Below are 20,838 nucleotides of genomic sequence, written 5' to 3' on the forward strand. Positions count from 1 at the left end.
TCTATAGTCTAGTCTATAGTCTAGTCTATAGTCTAGTCTATAGTCTAGTCTATAGTCTAGTCTATAGTCTAGTCTATAGTCTAGTCTATAGTCTAGTCTATAGTCTAGTCTATAGTCTAGTCTATAGTCTAGTCTATAGTCTAGTCTATAGTCTAGTCTATAGTCTAGTCTATAGTCTAGTCTATAGTCTGGTCTATAGTCTAGTCTATAGTCTAGTCTATAGTCTAGTCTATAGTCTAGCCTATAGTCTAGTCTATAGTCTAATCTATAGTCTAGTTTATAGTCTAGTCTATAGTCTAGTCTATAGTCTAGTCTATAGTCTAGTCTATAGTCTAGTCTATAGTCTAGTCTATAGTCTAGTCTATAGTCTAGTCTATAGTCTAGTCTATAGTCTAGTCTATAGTCTAGTCTATAGTCTAGTCTATAGTCTAGTCTATAGTCTAGTCTATAGTCTAGTCTATAGTCTAGTCTATAGTCTGGTCTATAGTCTAGTCTATAGTCTAGTCTATAGTCTAGTCTATAGTCTAGTCTATAGTCTAGTCTATAGTCTAGTCTATAGTCTAGTCTATAGTCTAGTCTATAGTCTAGTCTATAGTCTAGTCTATAGTCTAGTCTATAGTCTAGTCTATAGTCTAGTCTATAGTCTAGTCTATAGTCTAGTCTATAGTCTAGTCTATAGTCTAGTCTATAGTCTAGTCTATAGTCTAGTCTATAGTCTAGTCTATAGTCTAGTCTATAGTCTAGTTTGCAGACTAGTCTATAGTCTGGTCTATAGTCTAGTCTATAGTCTAGTCTAGTCTATAGTCTAGTCTAGTCTATAGTCTAGTCTATAGTCTAGTCTATAGTCTAGTCTATAGTCTAGTCTAGTCTAGTCTATAGTCTAGTCTATAGTCTAATCTAGTTTATAGTCTAGTCTATAGTCTAGTCTATAGTCTAGTCTATAGTCTAGTCTATAGTCTAGTCTATAGTCTAGTCTATAGTCTAGTCTATAGTCTAGTCTATAGTCTAGTCTATAGTCTAGTCTATAGTCTAGTCTATAGTCTAGTCTATAGTCTAGTCTATAGTCTAGTCTATAGTCTAGTCTATAGTCTAGTCTATAGTCTAGTCTATAGTCTAGTCTATAGTCTAGTCTATAGTCTAGTCTATAGTCAAGTCTATAGTCTAGTCTATAGTCTAGTCTATAGTCTAGTCTATAGTCTAGTCTATAGTCTAGTCTATAGTCTAGTCTATAGTCTAGTCTATAGTCTAGTCTATAGTCTAGTCTATAGTCTAGTCTATAGTCTAGTCTATAGTGTAGTCTATGGTGTTGTTTATAGTGTAGTCTATAGTGTAGTCCATAGTCTAGTCTATAGTCTAGTCTATAGTCTAGTCTATAGTCTAGTCTATAGTCTAGTCTATAGTCTAGTCTATAGTCTAGTCTATAGTCTAGTCTATAGTCTAGTCTATAGTCTAGTCTATAGTCTAGTCTATAGTCTAGTCTATAGTCTAGTCTATAGTCTAGTCTATAGTCTAGTCTAGTCTATGGTCTAGTCTATAGTCTAGTCTATAGTCTAGTCTATAGTCTAGTCAATAGTCTATTCTATAGTTGAAATTTTCTCTATTCGGCTGATATATAAGGAAATATAGTAGATTTTTGGTTCCTTATATTTCCTTCCTTTTGTGATGGCAAATCGGCCACTTCTGAAGCACATTTAAAAGATGTGTAATTGTTTCTGTCAGAAAATGTTATAAATTAGAGTATGTTGTCATTTCCTGCTGATATAGATCAGTTTGTGAGACAATTGAAAAAGAGGTTTGTGATCTTGATAAATCATCTTAAAGGCTTTTCTAAAATACTAATAATTGTGGTACTAAAATAATCCATAGACTACTACATATATTCTTTTCAAAGGTTTTTATTGGAAGTTTTCCAATAAGAACATTTCCTAATTTCCCTAATTTATGTCTAAAGGGATATTTATTTGAAATTTTCCTTGACAAAGGTTTGCGACTTCGATAAGCAAAGTCAGTTTCATGATAAAACAGTGTTTATAATGGTAGATGTTTTAGCAGTTTGTTAGTTTATTTCAAGGATAATACGGTGCAAATTTATAACATTTTCCCCTGATAAAGTTTCTCTCTCTCGTAGTTATAGTTTCAACATGTTGCATGTTGGGTGCTGTATCAACATTTGTTTCTTTGGCTTTCAAATCAACATGCAAATTACTGTTGTATAGTTTTAATTAGAAATTTCCTTTTTTTGCATTTTATATTTTTCGATTACTAATTAAATTATTTTACAGCAATTTGCAGAGAATTAACACTTGATGTCTAGATTAACATATATGTACGTTGTGATTATATTAAAAGGCATAAACTTTATAGTCATATATATAATTAAAAGTTTTGTTATAATTTAATAACAATATTGCTCTGATGGCTGGTAATTATGGGTTTTAATAAAAAAAAATCTATTAAATTAACTGGCAGTAAAAATGTTTATTAAAATTGCTTGCCAAAGGAAAATAATGTGAATTTTTTAAATATTATAAAGATATAAAGCTATTAGCATAACAAGTAGGTTTTATGAACATCAGCTTTTATGGCATAGTTTTAGGTGTTAAAAACAGCGTTAGCAAAAAAAAATTATTAATAATGCAATAAAATGGGAAAACACAACACAAACAAATATTATATTTAAAATATGCTCTCATGGCGATAAATTTTATTGTACCATTAAGGTCAGTTATTTTTTATATAAATAAAATATTTATTATGTTTTTTAAAATAGAAAAAAAAGCATACTTTAAGTTGCAAGGATAACATATTAGGGTTATGGAAGGTGAGGAATTCTTAGTATTGAGATATTTTTAACTTCAAGGTTAAACTATCATAAAATTTTTAATGAAATGGAAAATTATTATACAATGTAATAGCATGGAAATAGTATAAAAAAGCTGTTAAAACTTCAACAAAATAACACAATTTTGATTGGGGCCTGTAGTATAATCTAGTCTATATTATATACTGTAAAATAGTGTATTTTACCGCCTATAAACTGGCCTATAATCTAGTCTACAGCCTGATATATAGTCAAATCGATAGTCTGGTCAAAAATCTAGTCTATAGTCTAATTCGTAGTCTAGTATATAGTATAGTCTTAAATGTTGTATAGTCTGTTATATTGTCTTTAGTTAAGTCTATAGTGTGTTCTATTGTCCAGCTTGTAGTTTAGTTTACAGCCTAGTCTATAGTCTGGTCTATAGTTTAGTCTATAGTTTAGTCTATAGTTAGTCTATAGTTTAGTCTATAGTTTAGTCTATAGTTTAGTCTATAGTGTAGTCTGTAGCCTAGTCTGCAGTCTAGTCTATTCTATAAAATACAGTGTTAGTTAGGTAGTTAGTTAGTTAGTAGTTAGTAGTTAGTTAGTTAGTTAGTTGTAGTTAGTTAGTTAGTTAGTTAGTTAGTAGTTAGTTAGTTAGTTAGTAGTTAGTTAGTTAGTTAGTTAGTTAGTTAGTTAGTTAGTTAGTAGTTAGTTGTTAGTTAGTTAGTTAGTTAGTTAGTTAGTTAGTTAGTTAGTTAGTAGTAGTTAGTTAGTAGTTAGTTAGTTAGTTAGTTAGTAGTAGTAGTTAGTTAGTTAGTTAGTTAGTTAGGTAGTTAGTAGTTAGTAGTTAGTTAGGTAGTTAGTAGTTAGTAGTTAGTTAGTTAGTTAGTTAGTTAGTTAGTTAGTTAGTTAGTAGTTAGTTAGTTAGTTAGTTAGTTAGTTAGTTAGTTAGTTAGTTAGTAGTTAGTTAGTTAGTTAGTAGTAGTTAGTTAGTTAGTTAGTTAGTTAGTTAGTTAGTTAGTTAGTTAGTTAGTTAGTAGTTAGTTAGTTAGTTAGTTAGTTAGTTAGTTAGTTAGTTAGTTAGTTAGTTAGTAGTAGTTAGTTAGTAGTTAGTTAGTTAGTTAGTTAGTTAGTTAGTTAGTTAGTTAGTTAGTTTGTTAGTTAGTTCGTTAGTTAGTTCGTTAGTTAGTTAGTAGTTAGTTAGTTAGTTAGTTAGTTCGTAGTTAGTTAGTTAGTTAGTTAGTTAGTTAGTTAGTAGTTAGTTAGTTAGTTAGTAGTTAGTTAGTTAGTTAGTTAGTTAGTAGTAGTTAGTTAGTTAGTTAGTAGTAGTTAGTTAGTTAGTTAGTAGTTAGTTAGTTAGTTAGTTAGTTAGTTAGTTAGTTAGTTAGTTAGTTAGTAGTTAGTTAGTTAGTTAGTAGTTAGTAGTAGTTAGTTAGTTAGTTTTAGTTAGTTAGTAGTTAGTTAGTAGTTAGTTAGTTAGTTAGTTAGTTAGTAGTTAGTTAGTTAGTAGTTAGTTAGTTAGTAGGTTAGTTAGTTAGTTAGTTAGTTAGTTAGTTAGTTAGTTAGTTAGTTAGTAGTTAGTTAGTAGTTAGTTAGTTAGTTAGTTAGTTAGTTAGTTAGTTAGTTAGGTAGTTAGTTAGTTAGTTAAGTTAGTTAGTAGTTAGTTAGTTAGTAGTTAGTTAGTTAGTTAGTTAGTTAGTTAGTTAGTTAGTTAGTTAGTTAGTTAGTTAGTTAGTTAGTTAGTTAGTTAGTTAGTTAGTAGTTAGTTAGTTAGTTAGTTAGTTAGTTATGTTAGTTAGTTAGTTAGTTAGTTAGTTAGTTAGTTAGTTAGTTAGTTAGTTAGTTAGTTAGTTAGTTAGTTAGTTAGTTAGTTAGTTAGTTAGTTAGTTAGTTAGTTAGTTAGTTAGTTAGTTAGTTAGGTAGTAGTTAGTTAGTTAGTTAGTTAGTAGTAGTTCGTTAGTTAGTTAGTTAGTTAGTTAGTTAGTTAGTTAGTTAGTTAGTTAGTTAGTTAGTTAGTTAGTTAGTTAGTTAGTTAGTTAGTTAGTTAGTTAGTAGTTAGTTAGTTAGTTAGTTAGTAGTTAGTAGTTATTAGTTAGTTAGTGTAGTTAGTTAGTAGTAGTTAGTTAGTTAGTTAGTTAGAGTTAGTTAGTTAGGTAGTTAGTTAGTTAGTTAGTTAGTTAGTTAGTTAGTTAGTTAGTAGTTAGTTAGTAGTTAGTTAGTTAGTTAGTTAGTTAGTTAGTTAGTAGTAGTTAGTTAGTTAGTAGTTAGTTAGTTAGTAGTTAGTTAGTTATTGTTAGTAGTTAGTTAGTTAGTAGTTAGTTAGTTAGTTAGTTAGTTCGTTAGTTAGTTAGTCGTTAGTAGTTAGTTAGTAGTTAGTTAGTTAGTTAGTTAGTTAGTTAGTTAGTTAGTTAGTTTAGTTAGTTAGTTAGTTAGTAGTTAGTTTAGTTAGTTAGTTAGTTAGTAGTTAGTTAGTTAGTTAGTTAGTTAGTTAGTTAGTTAGTTAGTTAGTTAGTTAGTTAGTTAGTTAGTAGTAGTTAGTTAGTAGTTAGTTAGTTAGTTAGTTAGTAGTTAGTAGTTAGTTAGTTAGTTAGTTAGTTAGTAGTTAGTTAGTTAGTTAGTTAGTAGTTAGTTAGTTAGTTAGTTAGTTAGTGTTAGTTAGTTAGTTAGTTAGTTAGTTAGTTAGTTAGTAGTTAGTAGTCTAGAATTAATATATTTGCTTTCCATCTTTAAATAAAAAATACAATCATACTTCCTATTCCGAAATTGCCCTTTAAATTACAACCAACAAAGTTTTGTTCAGAAAAATATCTAAATTTACCCCCTACTATTAAGAAATATGAACCACAAATCCAAAAAATATCCTAACAAAATCACCGCCCGCCCCACTTTCCAAATAAAACCATTCATCAAACATCACAAATACACGTATATTTAAAATCCTCCCAAAACTATACTCCTTTTTATGCAAAATAAAACCCCAAAATTATACTACAAAAATAAAAACTAGATTTTACTACTCCTCCCTCATACAATCATACATTCATTCAATATTCACATCCATTAATAATTTCCATATGTGTGCATGAGCTTTAATTTCATTTGCTATTGTGTGGGTAAAACTCATTATTGATGTTGCTTTTTATTCAACGACAAATGTTGAAAAGAGCAGAGCGGTAAAAAATAATAATAACATTTGACATATTAAATTTAATAACCAATGTTTTTTTTTCTGTTCTACTCTATTGGTAATTTTTTTCTATTGTTTCTATTAAAGGAAGTACATAGTGATTTATGTTTTTTTTTTTTTTCGATACAAAAAATTAAATAATGATTGTTTGCTGTTTAGAGAAATAAATATAAACAATAATTTTGTTTTATTAATTACCTAATAATAACGGCAAATTAATCATAAATTTCGTAGAGTACTTGTAATCAAAAACAATTATTAGCATACTTTTAGGGAGTATTTTGTTTGTGAGAAGTGTAGTATGAAAATGGGATTTTTAGACAAATTATTGTTGTCTGTTTTAATGATGGCAGTTAGCAATTTTTTATTGCTATTGCAAAAGTAAAAAGATTATATAGGCGGGATTATAGAAGAACCTATAGAATATAGATGACTATATACTAGAGACTTTTAGCTTGATTATAGACTACTATAGAAAATACCACAGACTAGACTAGATAATAGACTGGATTATAGAATAGACCGAAGACTAGACTATGTCACAGATTATAGACTAGACTATAGACTTAACAATAGACTAGACTACAGACTTAACTATAGACTTAACTATAGACTAGAATATATACTAGACAATAGACTAGACTACAGACTAGACTATAGACTAGACTATAGACTAGACTTTAGACTAGACTATAGACTAGACTATAGACTAGACTATAGACTAGACTATAGACTAGACTATAGACTAGACTATAGACTAGACTATAGACTAGACTATTGACTAGACTATAGACTAGACTATAGACTAGACTATAACTAGGCTATAGACTAAAATATAGACTAGACTATAGACTAAACTATAGGACTAGACTATAGACTAGACTATAGACTAGACTATAGACTAGACTATAGACTAGACTATAGACTAGACTATAGACTAGACTATAGACTAGACTATAGACTAGACTATAGACTAGACTAATAGACTAGACTATAGACTAGACTATAGACTAGACTATAGACTAGACTATAGACTAGACTATAGACTAGACTATAGACTAGACTAAGACTAGGACTATAGACAGACTACAGACTAGACTATAGACAGACTATAGACTAGACTATAGACTAGACTATAGACTAGGACTATAGACTAGACTATAGACTAGACTATAGACTAGACTATAGACGAGACTATAGACTAGACTATAGACTAGACTATAGACTAGACTATAGACTAGACTATAGACTAGACTATAGACTAGACTATAGACTAGACTATAGACTAGACTATAGACTAGACTATAGACTAGACTATAGACTAGACTATAGACTAGACTATAGACTAGACTATAGACTAGACTATAGACTAGAATATAGACTAGACTATAGACTAGACTATAGACTAGACTATAGACTAGGACTATAGACTAGACTATAGACTAGACTATAGACTAGACTATAGACTAGACTATAGACTAGACTCTAGACTAGATATAGACTAGACTATAGACTAGACTATAGACTAGACTATAGACTAGACTATAGACTAGACTATAGACTAGACTATAGACTAGACTATAGACTAGACTATAGACTAGACTATAGACTAGACTATAGACTAGACTATAGACTAGGACTATAGACTAGACTATAGACTAGACTATTAGACTAGACTATAGACTAGACTATAGACTAGACTATAGACTAGACTATAGACTAGACTATAGACTAGACTATAGACTAGACTATAGACTAGACTATAGACTAGACTATAGACTAGACTATAGACTAGACTATAGACTAGACTATAGACTAGACTATAGACTAGACTATAGACTAGACTATAGACTAGACTATAGACTAGACTATAGACTAGACTATAGACTAGACTATAGACTAGACTATAGACTAGACTATAGACTAGACTATAGACTAGACTATAGACTAGACTATAGACTAGACTATAGACTAGACTATAGACTAGACTATAGACTAGACTATAGACTAGACTATAGACTAGACTATAGACTAGACTATAGACTAGACTATAGACTAGACTATAGACTAGACTATAGACTGCTTTTGTTGCTGAATCCACTGCTCTATTTTGGTAAAAATTTATATTTATATCACGTTTTTTGTTTAAATAATTGAATATACAAAATGAACAATTCGTTTGTATATATGTGTGTGTGTTAATAAAGTTTTTCTAATAGAACTCTTTGTCATGTTATTGGATTATTAAAAAAAAGACAAATATTTAAATTGCAATCATTTTACAATACATATGGTCATTATTTGTTTTTATAAAGCCCCAAGTTATACTATTATTTAAATCTGCTATATATAAAGAATAAATGAATTGTATGACTAATTTAAAGTGTCTGTTTGTAGAATACAAGTTTTTTTCATTTTAAATTTAATTGGAGATAAATCCAAATAAATAACAAATGAAAAAAACATATTTATAAATTTACAATTTGTTTATGAGTGGGTAAAATGTATAAACCACAGCATACAAATAGGGATAACTTTCTTTTTAGTATACCTTTAGGAATTCTATTTAATGACACATTATAATACATATAAACAAATTCCTTAAAATAAAATTATAAATATTTTCTTTGTATTTACTTTCTAGGCATATGTCTTTAAGAATTTTCATATATGCTTGCGAATATTTTCAATTCCCTTGAAATTCTTCATTAAATTAAAAACTTTATTTTTTGCACAAATTTCATGATTATTTCAAACACCCCAAACAACAGGTTTCCCAGGATATAAGTGTTTCATTTGTAGCGAATTTCTTTATCATAAAAATATTTCATACAGACTGGAATTTCAATTGAAATTCATACAAAAAAAATTTTTCAAAGTTAACTGCTGATTTTATTGGCTTTAACTGGAATAACGTTTGTATCAAAATTGATGCGACAAACAACAATTTTTAAATTGCCTAAAAAATTATTTACTTTTTCTTCATGTTTTTGTATTCAATGATTTCAAGCCATAATTTATTTGCTTTTGAATCTTTTGAAGTTCAGTGGCATGAAAACACTGCGATAAGAGGGCTCTTGTCTGTGTGGCAAAGCAACGGTGTGGGGAAGCCAATCTAAAGCAACTTAATGCGTTTCTTATACACCACATAAGTAGACTTAGAAATAAATACCTTTTTGGTTAATATGTGTCTTAAAAGGATAAAAGGATTGTGCGTCTTATTTTTGTTATTTCAAAGAAAAAAAAAAAAAGACATTTGTGTTTTTATTTTGTTTGAATAAACAATTATGTAATAATAATGATATATATGTATGTTTCCAAGAAACTGAGCCATTTTTAGAAGTAGGACTTGAAGAGGAATTTTTAATTTTAATCGTGGTTGCAGGAAAACGACATATATTGCGAAAAATTTCTCTTGAATTATTACGCACACCACTCTTCTTACAAACAATTAAATTTGCAGTCTATAGTCTAGTCTATAGCCTAGTATATAGCCTTCTCTATAGTCTAGTCTATAGTCTAGTCTATAGTCTAGTCTATAGTCTAGTCTATAGTCTAGTCTATAGTCTAGTCTAGTCTATAGTCTAGTCTATAGTCTAGTCTAGTCTATAGTCTAGTCTATAGTCTAGCCTGTAGTCTAGTCTATAGTCTAGTCTATAGTCTAGTCTATAGTCTAGTCTATAGTCTAGTCTATAGTCTAGTCTATAGCCTAGTCTATAGTCTAGTCTATAGTCTAGTCTATAGTCTAGTCTATAGTCTAGTCTATAGTCTAGTCTATAGTCTAGTCTATAATCTAGTCTATAGTCTAGTCTATAGTCTAGTCTATAGTCTAGTCTATAGTCTAGTCTATAGTCTAGTCTATAGTCTAGTCTATAGTCTAGTCTATAGTCTAGTCTATAGTCTAGTCTATAGTCTAGTCTATAGTCTAGTCTATAGTCTAGTCTATAGTCTAGTCTATAGTCTAGTCTATAGTCTAGTCTATAGTCTAGTCTATAGTCTCTAGTCTATAGTCTAGTCTATAGTCTAGTCTATAGTCTAGTCTATAGTCTAGTCTATAGTCTAGTCTATAGTCTGTCTATAGTCTAGTCTATAGTCTAGGTCTATAGTCTAGTCTATAGTCTAGTCTATAGTCTAGTCTATCGTCTAGTCTATAGTCTAGTCTATAGTCTAGTCTATAGTCTAGTCTATAGTCTAGTCTATAGTCTAGTCTATAGTCTAGTCTATAGTCTAGTCTATAGTCTAGTCTATAGTCTAGTCTATAGTCTAGTCTATAGTCTAGTCTATAATCTATAGTCTAGTCTAGTCTATAGTCCAGTGTACAGTCTAGTCTACAGTTTAGTCTATAGTTAGTCTATAGTTTAGTCTATAGTCTAGTCTACAGTCTAGCCTATAGTCTAGTCTATATTTTAGTCTATAGTCTAGTCTATAGTCTAGTCTATAGTCTAGTCTAAAGTTTAGTCTATAATCTGGTCTATTGTCTAGTCTACAGTCTAGTCTATAGTCTAGTCTATAGTCTAGTATATAGTCTAGACTATAGTCTAGTCTATAGTCTAGTCTTTAGTCTAGTCTATAGTCTAGTCTAAAGTCCAGTCTATAGTCTAATCCATAGTCTAGTCTATAGTCTAGTCTATAGTCTAGTCTATAGTCTAGTCTATAGTCTGGTCTGTAGTCTAGTCTATAGTCTAGTCTATAGTCTAGTCTATAGTCTAGTCTATAGTCTAGTCTATAGTCTAGTCCATAGTCTAGTCTAGTCTATAGTATAGTCTATAGTCTAGTATAGTCTAGTCTATAGTCTAGTCTATAGTCTATATAGTCTAGTCTATAGTCTAGTCTATAGTCTAGTCTATAGTCTAGTCTATAGTCTAGTCTATAGTCTAGTCTATAGTCTAGTCTATAGTCTAGTCTATAGTCTAGTCTATAGTCTAGTCTATAGTCTAGTCTATAGTCTAGTCCATAGTCTAGTCTATAGTCTAGTCTATAGTCTAGTCTATAGTATAGCCTATAGTCTAGTCTACAGTCTAGTATATAGTCTAGACTATAGTCTAGTCTATAGTATAGCCTATAGTCAAGTCTATAGTCTAGTCTATAGTCTAGTCTACAGTCTAGTCTATAGTCTAGTCTATAGTCTAGTCTATAGTCTAGTCTATAGTCTAGTCTATAGTCTAGTCTATAGTCTAGTCTATAGTCTAGTATATAGTCTAGTCTATAGTCTAGTCTATAGTCTAGCCTATAGACTAGTCTATAGTCTATATAGTCTAGTCTATAGTCTAGTCTATAGTCTAGTCTATAGTCTAGTCTATAGTCTAGTCTATAGTCTAGTTAGTCTAGTCTATAGTCTAGTCTATAGTCTAGTTTATAGTCTAGTCTATAGTCTAGTCTATAGTCTAGTCTATAGTCTAGTCTAATGTCTAGTCTATAGTCTAGTCTATAGTCTAGTCTATAGTCTAGTCTATAGTCTAGTCTATAGTCTAGTCTAATGTCTAGTCTATAGTCTAGTCTATAGTCTAGTCTACAGTCTAGTATATAGTCTAGTCTATAGTCTAGTCTATAGTATAGCCTATAGTCTAGTCTATAGTCTAGTCTATAGTTTGGTCTATAGTCTAGTCTATAGTCTAATCTATAGTCTAGTCTATAGTCTAGTCTAGTCTATAGTCTAGTCTAATGTCTAGTCAATAGTCTAGTATCTAGTATATAGTCTAGATTTAAAATATAAAAATTTCCCAATAAAACTCAATTTTTCCTTTTGATTTTTTCAATTTTAATCTACAACCCGAAGCAAAGTTGATGCGTTTTTTGCAAAACAAATGACCAGTAAGTTTTGCAACAGTTTGTGGCATCAACTTTGCTGTTGAGATTAAATAATATTTATTGCTTTATTTTTTATATAATTATTTTTTTTTATCAGTTTTATGAAATAATATATAATAATTTGTTTATTTTTATTTTATGTTCATTATTGCTTATTGTACAGCATTTGTTCTTTTTTTGTTTAGGTTTTTTTATTAATATAATTTTATAATAAGTTATAATTATTATAAATAACAAACTTAATAAATATAAAATTAAAAAAAAGAAAAACTTAAAAATTAACAAAATTTTTTTATAATAATAAATTAAAATTAATAATATTATAAACAATTAATTAAAATTAAGTTTATTAAAATTATGCCCTTTTGTGGTTTTTTTTTATAAAATTTTGTATTTGTTTTTTTTGTTTGTATTTTGCTTTTGTTTAAAAATTATATTTTCTTAAAGCTTTTATGAACTATTGCATATATTTTTGGGATTTTTTGCTTGGTTGTTGTTTTGGATTTTCTGTTAAACTAAAATTTGTTTTAATTATTATTTATAGTTATTTATGCAGCTTTTTTTAAATTATTTATTTTGATTTTTTTTTAGCTAAATATGAGTATTATGTTTTTTATTATATAAATTATTTATTATTATTATGCTTTTTAATTTTATGTTTTTATTATAAATTTTTTCTTAATATTTTTACTTTTTAAATAAAGTATTCACAGCCAATTTCGTTTTATAAAAATTATATTATGTTTTTTTGTTTTATCGATGTTTTGTTTGAAATTTTAAATTAAATAAAATCTCAAAATTAAAAAAAAAAAAAAACAATTTAAAAAAATGTCCTCATATTTAATAACATTTTTTTAAAAGAAAATTATTAAAAATATTTTATACAATATTGAAAATTAAGAAATAAAAAATTTCCTTTTTTTTGTAAAATTTTTGAACACATTTATAAATTTTTCGATTCTAGTCACAAACTTCCAATAGTTTGCCCATTAATAGTCTAGAGTCTAGAACTAGAACAGAACTAGGACAGAACTAATAGAATAGAACTAAAACAGAACTAGAACAGAACTAGAACAGAACTAGAACAGAACTAGAACAGAACTAGACAGAACTAGAACAGACTAGAACTAGAACTAGAACAGAACTAGAACAGAACTAGAACAGAACTAGAACAGAACTAGAACAGAACTAGAACAGAACTAGAACTAGAACAGAACTAGAACAGAACTAGAACAGAACTAGAACAGAACTAGAACAGAACTAGAACAGAACTAGAACAGAACTAGAACAGAACTAGAACAGAACTAGAACAGAACTAGAACAGAACTAGAACAGAACTAGAACAGAACTAGAACAGAACTAGAACAGAACTAGAACAGAACTAGAACAGAACTAGAACAGAACTAGAACAGAACTAGAACAGAACTAGAACAGAACTAAAACAGAACTAGAACAGAACTAGAACAGAACAGAACAGAACTAGAACAGAACTAGAACAGAACAGAACAAAACAGAACTAGAACAGAACTAGAACAGAACTAGAACAGAACTAGAACAGAACTAGAACAGAACTAGAACAGAACTAGAACAGAACTAGAACAGAACTAGAACAGAACTAGAACAGAACTAGAACATAACTAGAACAGAAACTAGAACAGAACTAGAACAGAACTAGAACAGAACTAGAACGAACAGAAGACTAGAACAGAACTAGAACAGAACTAGAACAGAACTTAGAACAGAACTAGAACAGAACTAGAACAGAACTAGAACAGAACTAGAACAGAACTAGAACAGAACTAGAACAGAACTAGAACAGAACTAAACATGAACTAGAACCTGAACTAGAACTGAACTAGAACTGAACTAGAACTGAACTAGAACTGAACTAGAACTGAACTAGAACTGAACTAGAACTGAAACTAGAACTGAACTAGAACTGAACCTAGAACTGAACTAGAACTGAACTGAACTGAACTAGAACTGAACTAGGACTGAACTAGAACTGAAATAGAAACTGAACTAGAACTGAACTAGAACTGAACTAGAACTGAACTAGAACTGAACTAGAACTGAACTAGAACTAGAACTGAACTAGAACTGAACTAGAACTGAACTAGAACTGAACTAGAACTGAACTAGAACTGAACTAGAATTGAACTAGAACTGAACTAGAACTGAACTAGAACTGAACTAGAACTGAACTAGAACTGAACTAGAACTGGACTAGAACTGAACTAGAACTGAACTAGAACTGAACTAGAACTGAACTAGAACTGAACTAGAACTGAACTAGAACTGAACTAGAACTGAACAAGAACCGAACTAGAACTAGAACTGAACTAGAACGGAAATAGAACTAAAGAAGTCAGCAGTGCTTTCTGTATCCTTGGAAGTTAGTTGGTAAATACGTTTTCCTTTGATTTTTTTATGTCTGACAGAGTAAACTTTGTGGAATATTGATAAAACCCATCAAAAATCGGTTCTGTTTAAATAAAGTTTTCAGAATGACCAATTGTTAAAACCTTCATTCTTTAAAACTAATTTTTAAGAGGTTTTCTGTAAGATAAAATGTAAAAATTATACATTAATTTTATATCTATTCGCACTCATTGCTAAATATTAGTACAAATCCTGTAGAAAATAGTTTTACTATCACTTAACTAGAATTCCTTTAATGACCAATGAAAGAAATTTCTTAAAATGTCGATCTATTTTTAAGAGAATTTTTTAAATATTATTAACTTGGAAAAAATCTTATCAATGACCAGTTGAAAAGGTTTATCTCCAAAGTCTAAACTAAGCCTTTTATTTTGCAGAACACTTAAAAAGAGAATATTTGTTTGTTTAAGAACAAAATCTTATCAATGACCAGTTGAAACAGTTTTGACTTAAACAATAAACTTGTCCCCTTATCTGGTAAAACAGTTATCACTTGTTAAGATAGTTAGTTCATAGCAACTTTTGCACCTCAAAGATACAGAAAGGTTGCTGAAAACTATTAATCTGAATTTTTTATTAAAGTTTAGTTTAAATATTTTATTGAATTTTGAAAAATTTTAAAAAATGCTTTTGAAACGAAAAGTTCATACAAGGACCAGTTGTACAAAAAGTTCTCTTCAAAAAAAACAAATTTTTAAAAATATTCCAACAAAAACTTTAAAAATGTGTTTAAATTTTTTACAAAAATTAAAAAATAAAATGTAAAATTTTATAAAAATTTTTTACCCGAAAAAGTATTAAATTTAACAAAAAATGTAGTAGTAATTCTTCCTTTCACCTTATAAAATTATTATATGGGTTTCTATATAGTTTTTTAACTTAGCCCTTATTTGAATTAATATCAGTTTAATTATCATTTAATTTTTATAGTTTATAATTAATATTATTGTTTTTTAAAACCTCTACTTCTATTCTGACTCTCCATTTAGTGTCCTACTTTTTCGGTTGCTAATTCATTATTTAAATTCCTTTCAATATTATAATTATCTTTTTCATAATTTTCATTACTTTCTTTTAATTACTTTTCTGTTTAATAATATGTGTGTGTATAATTTTATGTTTTTTTTTTTTTTTTTGTTTTTAAAACTTAGTCCACATTAACACCCTAACAATATATTTTATTTTATTATATATAATTTATTTTAGTTTAATTATTTATAAGTCATGTTTTAATTTTGAAATTCTTCATTTTTTTCTTGATTTTCTATAAAACTAATGAAAACAGAACTAGAACAGAACGAACTTGTTAGAACAGATCTAGAACTGAACTAGAACTGAACTAGAACTGAACTAGACCTGAACTAGACTGAACTAGAAACTGAACTAGAACTGAACTAGAATCTTAACTAGCACAATGAACCTAGAACTAACTAGAACTGACTAGAACTGAAACTAGAACTGAACTAGAACTGAACTAGAACTGAACTAGAACTGAACTAGAATGAACTAGAACTGAACTAGAACTGAACTAGAACTGAAATAGAACTGAACTAGAACTGAACTAGAACTGAACTAGACTGAACTGAACTGAACTAGAAATGAACTAGAACTGAACTAGAACTGAACTAGAACTGAACTAGAACTGAACTAGAACTGAACTAGAACGAACTAGAAACGAACTAGAACGAACTAGAACTGAACTAAACTGAACTAGAACTGAACTAGAACTGAACTAGAACTGAACTAGAACTGAACTAGAACTGAACTAGAACTGAACTAGAACTGAACTAGAACTGAACTAGAACTGAACTAGAACTGAACTAGAACTGAACTAGAACTGAACTAGAACTGAACTAGAACTGAACTAGAACTGAACTAGAACTGAACTAGAACTGAACTAGAACTGAACTAGAACTGAACTAGAACTGAACTAGAACTAAACTAGAACTGAACTAGAACTGAACTAGAACTGGACTAGAACTGAACTAGAACTGAACTAGAAATGAACTAGAACAGAACTAGAACAGAACTAGAACAGAACTAGAACAGAACTAGAACTGAACTACAACTGAACTACAACTGAACTAGTACTGAACTAGAACTGAACTAGAACTGAACTAGAACTGAACTAGAACTGAACTAGAACTGAACTAGAACTGAACTGAACTAGAACAGAACTGAACTAGAACAGAACTAGAACAGAACTAGTACTGAACTAGAACTGAACTAGAACAGAACTAGAACAGAACTAGAACAGAACTAGAACACAACTAGAACACAACTAGAACACAACTAGAACACAAATAGAACAGAACTAGAACTGAAGTAGAACAGAACTAGAACAGAACTAGAACAGAACTAGAACAGAACTAGAACAGAACTAGAACAGAACTAGAACAGAACTAGAACAGAACTAGAACAGAACTAGAACTGAACTAGAACAGAACTAGAACAGAACAGAACTAGAACAGAACTAGAACAGAACTAGAACAGAACTAGAACAGAACTAGAACAGAACTAGAACAGAACTAGAACAGAACTAGAACAGAACTAGAACAGAACTAGAACAGAACTAGAACAGAACTAGAACAGAACTAGAACAGAACTAGAACAGAACTAGAACAGAACTAGAACAGAACTAGAACAGAACTAGAACAGAACTAGAACAGAACTAGAACAGAACTAGAACAGAACTAGAACAGAACTAGAACAGAACTAGAACAGAACTAGAACAGAACTAGAACAGAACTAGAACAGAACTAGAACAGAACTAGAACAGAACTAGAACAGAACTAGAACACAACTAGAACAGAATAGAACAAACTAGAACAGAACTAGAACAGAACTAAAACAGAACTAGAACAGAACTAGAACAGAACTAGAACAGAACTAGAACAGAACTAGAACAGAACTAGAACAGAACTAGAACAGAACTAGAACAGAACTAGAACAGAACTAGAACAGAACTAGAACAGAACTAGAACAGAACGAACAGAACTAGAACAGAACTAGAACAGAACTAGAACAGAACTAGAACAGAACTAGAACAGAACTAGAACAGAACTAGAACTGAACTAGAACAAACTAGAACTGAACTAAAACAGAACTAGAACTGAACTAGAACTGAAAAAACTAACTGAACTAGAAAACTAGAACTGAACTAGAACTGAACTAGAACTGAACTAGAACTGAACTAGAACTGAACTAGAACTGAACTAGAACTGAACTAGAACTGAACTAGAACTGAACTAGAACTGAACTAGAACTGAACTAGAACTGCTAGAACTGAACTAGAACTGAACTAGAAACCTACTAGAACTGAACTAGAACTGAACTAGAACTGAACTAGAACTGAACTAGAACTACTGAACTAGAACTGAACTAGAACTGAACTAGAACTGAACTGAACTAACTAGAACTGAAACTAAGAACTGAACTAGAAGTGAACTAGAACTGAACTAGAACTGAACTAGAACTGAACTAGAACTGAACTAGAACTGAACTAGAACTGAACTAGAACTGAACTAGAACTGAACTAGAAACTGAACTAGAACTGAACTAGAACTGAACTAGAACTGACTAGAACTGAACTAGAAACTGAACTAGAACTGAACTAGAACTGAACTAGAACTGAACTAGAACTGAACTAGAACTGAACTAGAACTGAACTAGACTGAACTAGAACTGAATACTAGAACTGAACTAGAACTGAACTAGAACTGATACTAGAACTGAACTAGAACTGAACTAGAACTGAACTAGAACTAACTAGAACTGAACTAGAACTGAACTAGAACTGAACTAGAAACTGAACTAGAACTGAACTAGAACTGAACTAGAACTGAACTAGAACTGAACTAGAACTGAACTAGAACTGAACTAGCAACTGAACTAGAACTGAACTAGAACTGAACTAGAACTGAACTAGAACTGAACTAGAACTTAACTAGAACTGAACTAGAACTTAACTAGAACTGAACTAGAACTGAACTAGAAACTGGACTAGAACTGAACTAGAAACTGAACTGAATAGAACTGAAGTCTAAACTAAAAAAATCAAATTATTTTTCATGAATTTTTTTTTATCAAAATATTGTTGTATGTTTCTATTAAATTTAGGTTCGGATTTTCTGGGTTATTTTTTGTATTTTTACGGTTTTTTACTACTTGTTTGTTTTTTAATTTTAGTTTAATTTCTTGTTGTTATTTTTCTCAGTGTATATTTATAAATAATCATGTAAAAATTACATGGGAGTTTTTGTTTTAATTTCAGTTTAATGTTCTGGTTTTATAAATATATTTGTTTGTAATATATATAGGTATTGTAAGTATATAATTCTATATAGTATATATATAGTAATATACATATAAATAGTAACTAATTGGTTTTTTGTTGTTTATTTAAATTGGTATTATTATATTAAACTACTATTGTCTGTTTACTATCTTTTAGGTTTTGCTGTTTTGTTTAAATGTTATCAATTATTTTTATAATTTTAATAATATTTTATTAACTTATTTTGTTGTTTTAAGCACAGAGTAAAGAAAAAACTTTAGTTGTGGCAATTAAACTTGCTAACGGGCCTATTAGCTTCCTTTCTCTCTGTGTTTAAACCAGTTTTACTCAAAGAGAGTGCTGAATTAAAATACTGTCTCTTGCAATGACAAATTGAAAAAGCTCTCTATGCTTAGATGAGTTTCTATTAACTTGCTTGTTAGTGGAGAAGTTTCACACTCAGGAAAGAACGGAACAGAACTAGAACTAGAACAGAACTAGAACAGAACTAGAACAGAACTAGAACAGAACTAGAACTAGAACAGAACTAGAACAGAACTAGAACAGAACTAGAACAGAACTAGAACAGAACTAGAACAGAACTAGAACAGAACTAGAACAGAACCAGAACAGAACTAGAACAGAACTAGAACAGAACTAGAACAGAACTAGAACAGAACTAGAACAGAACTAAAACAGAACTAAAACAGAACTAGAACAGAACTAGAACAGAACTAGAACAGAACTAGAACAGAACTAGAACAGAAGTAGAACAGAACTAGAACAGAACTAGAACAGAACTAGAACAGAACTAGAACAGAACTAGTACAGAACTAGAACAGAACTAGAACAGAACTAGAACAGAACTAGAACAGAACTAAAACAGAACTAAAACTGAAACTAGAACAGAACTAGAACAGAACTAGAACAGAACTAGAACAGAACTAGAATAGAACAGAACTAGAACAGAACTAGAACAGAACTAGAACAGAACTAGAACAGAACTAGAACAGAACTAGAACAGAACTAGAACAGAACTAGAACAGAACTAGAACAGAACTAGAACAGAACTAGAACAGAACTAGAACAGAACTAGAACAGAACTAGAACAGAACTAGAACAGAACTAGAACAGAACTAGAACAGAACTAGAACAGAACTAGAACAGAACTAGAACAGAACTAGAACAGAACTAGAACAGAACTAGAACAGAACTAGAACAGAACTAGAACAGAACTAGAACAGAACTAGAACAGAACTAGAACAGAACTAGAACAGAACTAGAACAGAACTAGAACAGAACTAGAACAGAACTAGAACAGAACTAGAACAGAACTAGAACAGAACTAGAACAGAACTAGAACAGAACTAGAACAGAACTAGAACAGAACTAGAACAGAACTAGAACAGAACTAGATCAGAACTAGAACAAAACTAGAACAGAACTAGAACTGAACTAGAACTGAACTAGAACTGAACTAGAACTGAACTAGAACTGAACTAGAACAGAACTAGAACAGAACTAGAACAGAACTAGAACAGAACTAGAACAGAACTAGAACAGAACTAGAACAGAACTAGAACAGAACTAGAACAGAACTAGAACAGAACTAGAACAGAACTAGAACAGAACTAGAACAGAACTAGAACGGAACTAGAACTGAACTAGAACTGAACTAGAACAGAACTAGAACTGAATTAGAAATGAACTAGAACTGAACTAGAGCTAAACTGGAACTGATCTAGAACTAAGCCAATTTATTTCTAACTTTGATAAAACGGAATTCATCAGATAGAGACAATATTGTTTATCTTTTTAAAAAAAATTTAATTCTCTTTTAAAATTTGTTTTACTCCCTTAAAGTTTTTTTTTAATTAATTTTTAATTTATTGCAGTTTTAGTAACCTTTTGTTCTTTTCTTTTAATTAATTTTGTTTAGCATTCAGTAATTTTAAGCTAGATTTTTATAACATATTTTTTTTTAAACCATTTTCTTCCTTTAAGTTTTTGTCTAGGACTTTTCAAGTTGTTAGCTAGTTTTTGTGTTTTAATTAATTCTTATAAAGGAACCATTTGTTTAAAATCTAAAGAGCATTTAATTATCATTTGATTTTCCTTTAATTTATTTATATTAATTTAAAACTAGTTGTTGTTTTTTTTATTTTATTTTAAATATAAAGCACCAATATAATAAATTAAGAATTTTTATTTTTTTTAGGTTTAAGTTAAACAATGGCCGCCGGAGTTTTGTATTTTTTCTTTTTTAAATTCTAAATTCCTAAAGTAATTATTATTTTTGAAGTTTTGTCCATATTTTTTTTT

This window comes from Lucilia sericata, unplaced genomic scaffold (assembly GCF_015586225.1).
Source record: "Lucilia sericata isolate MDLA Ls3-8-SP2 unplaced genomic scaffold, ASM1558622v1 Contig000545F_arrow, whole genome shotgun sequence".
Classification (NCBI taxonomy): Eukaryota; Metazoa; Arthropoda; class Insecta; order Diptera; family Calliphoridae; genus Lucilia; species Lucilia sericata.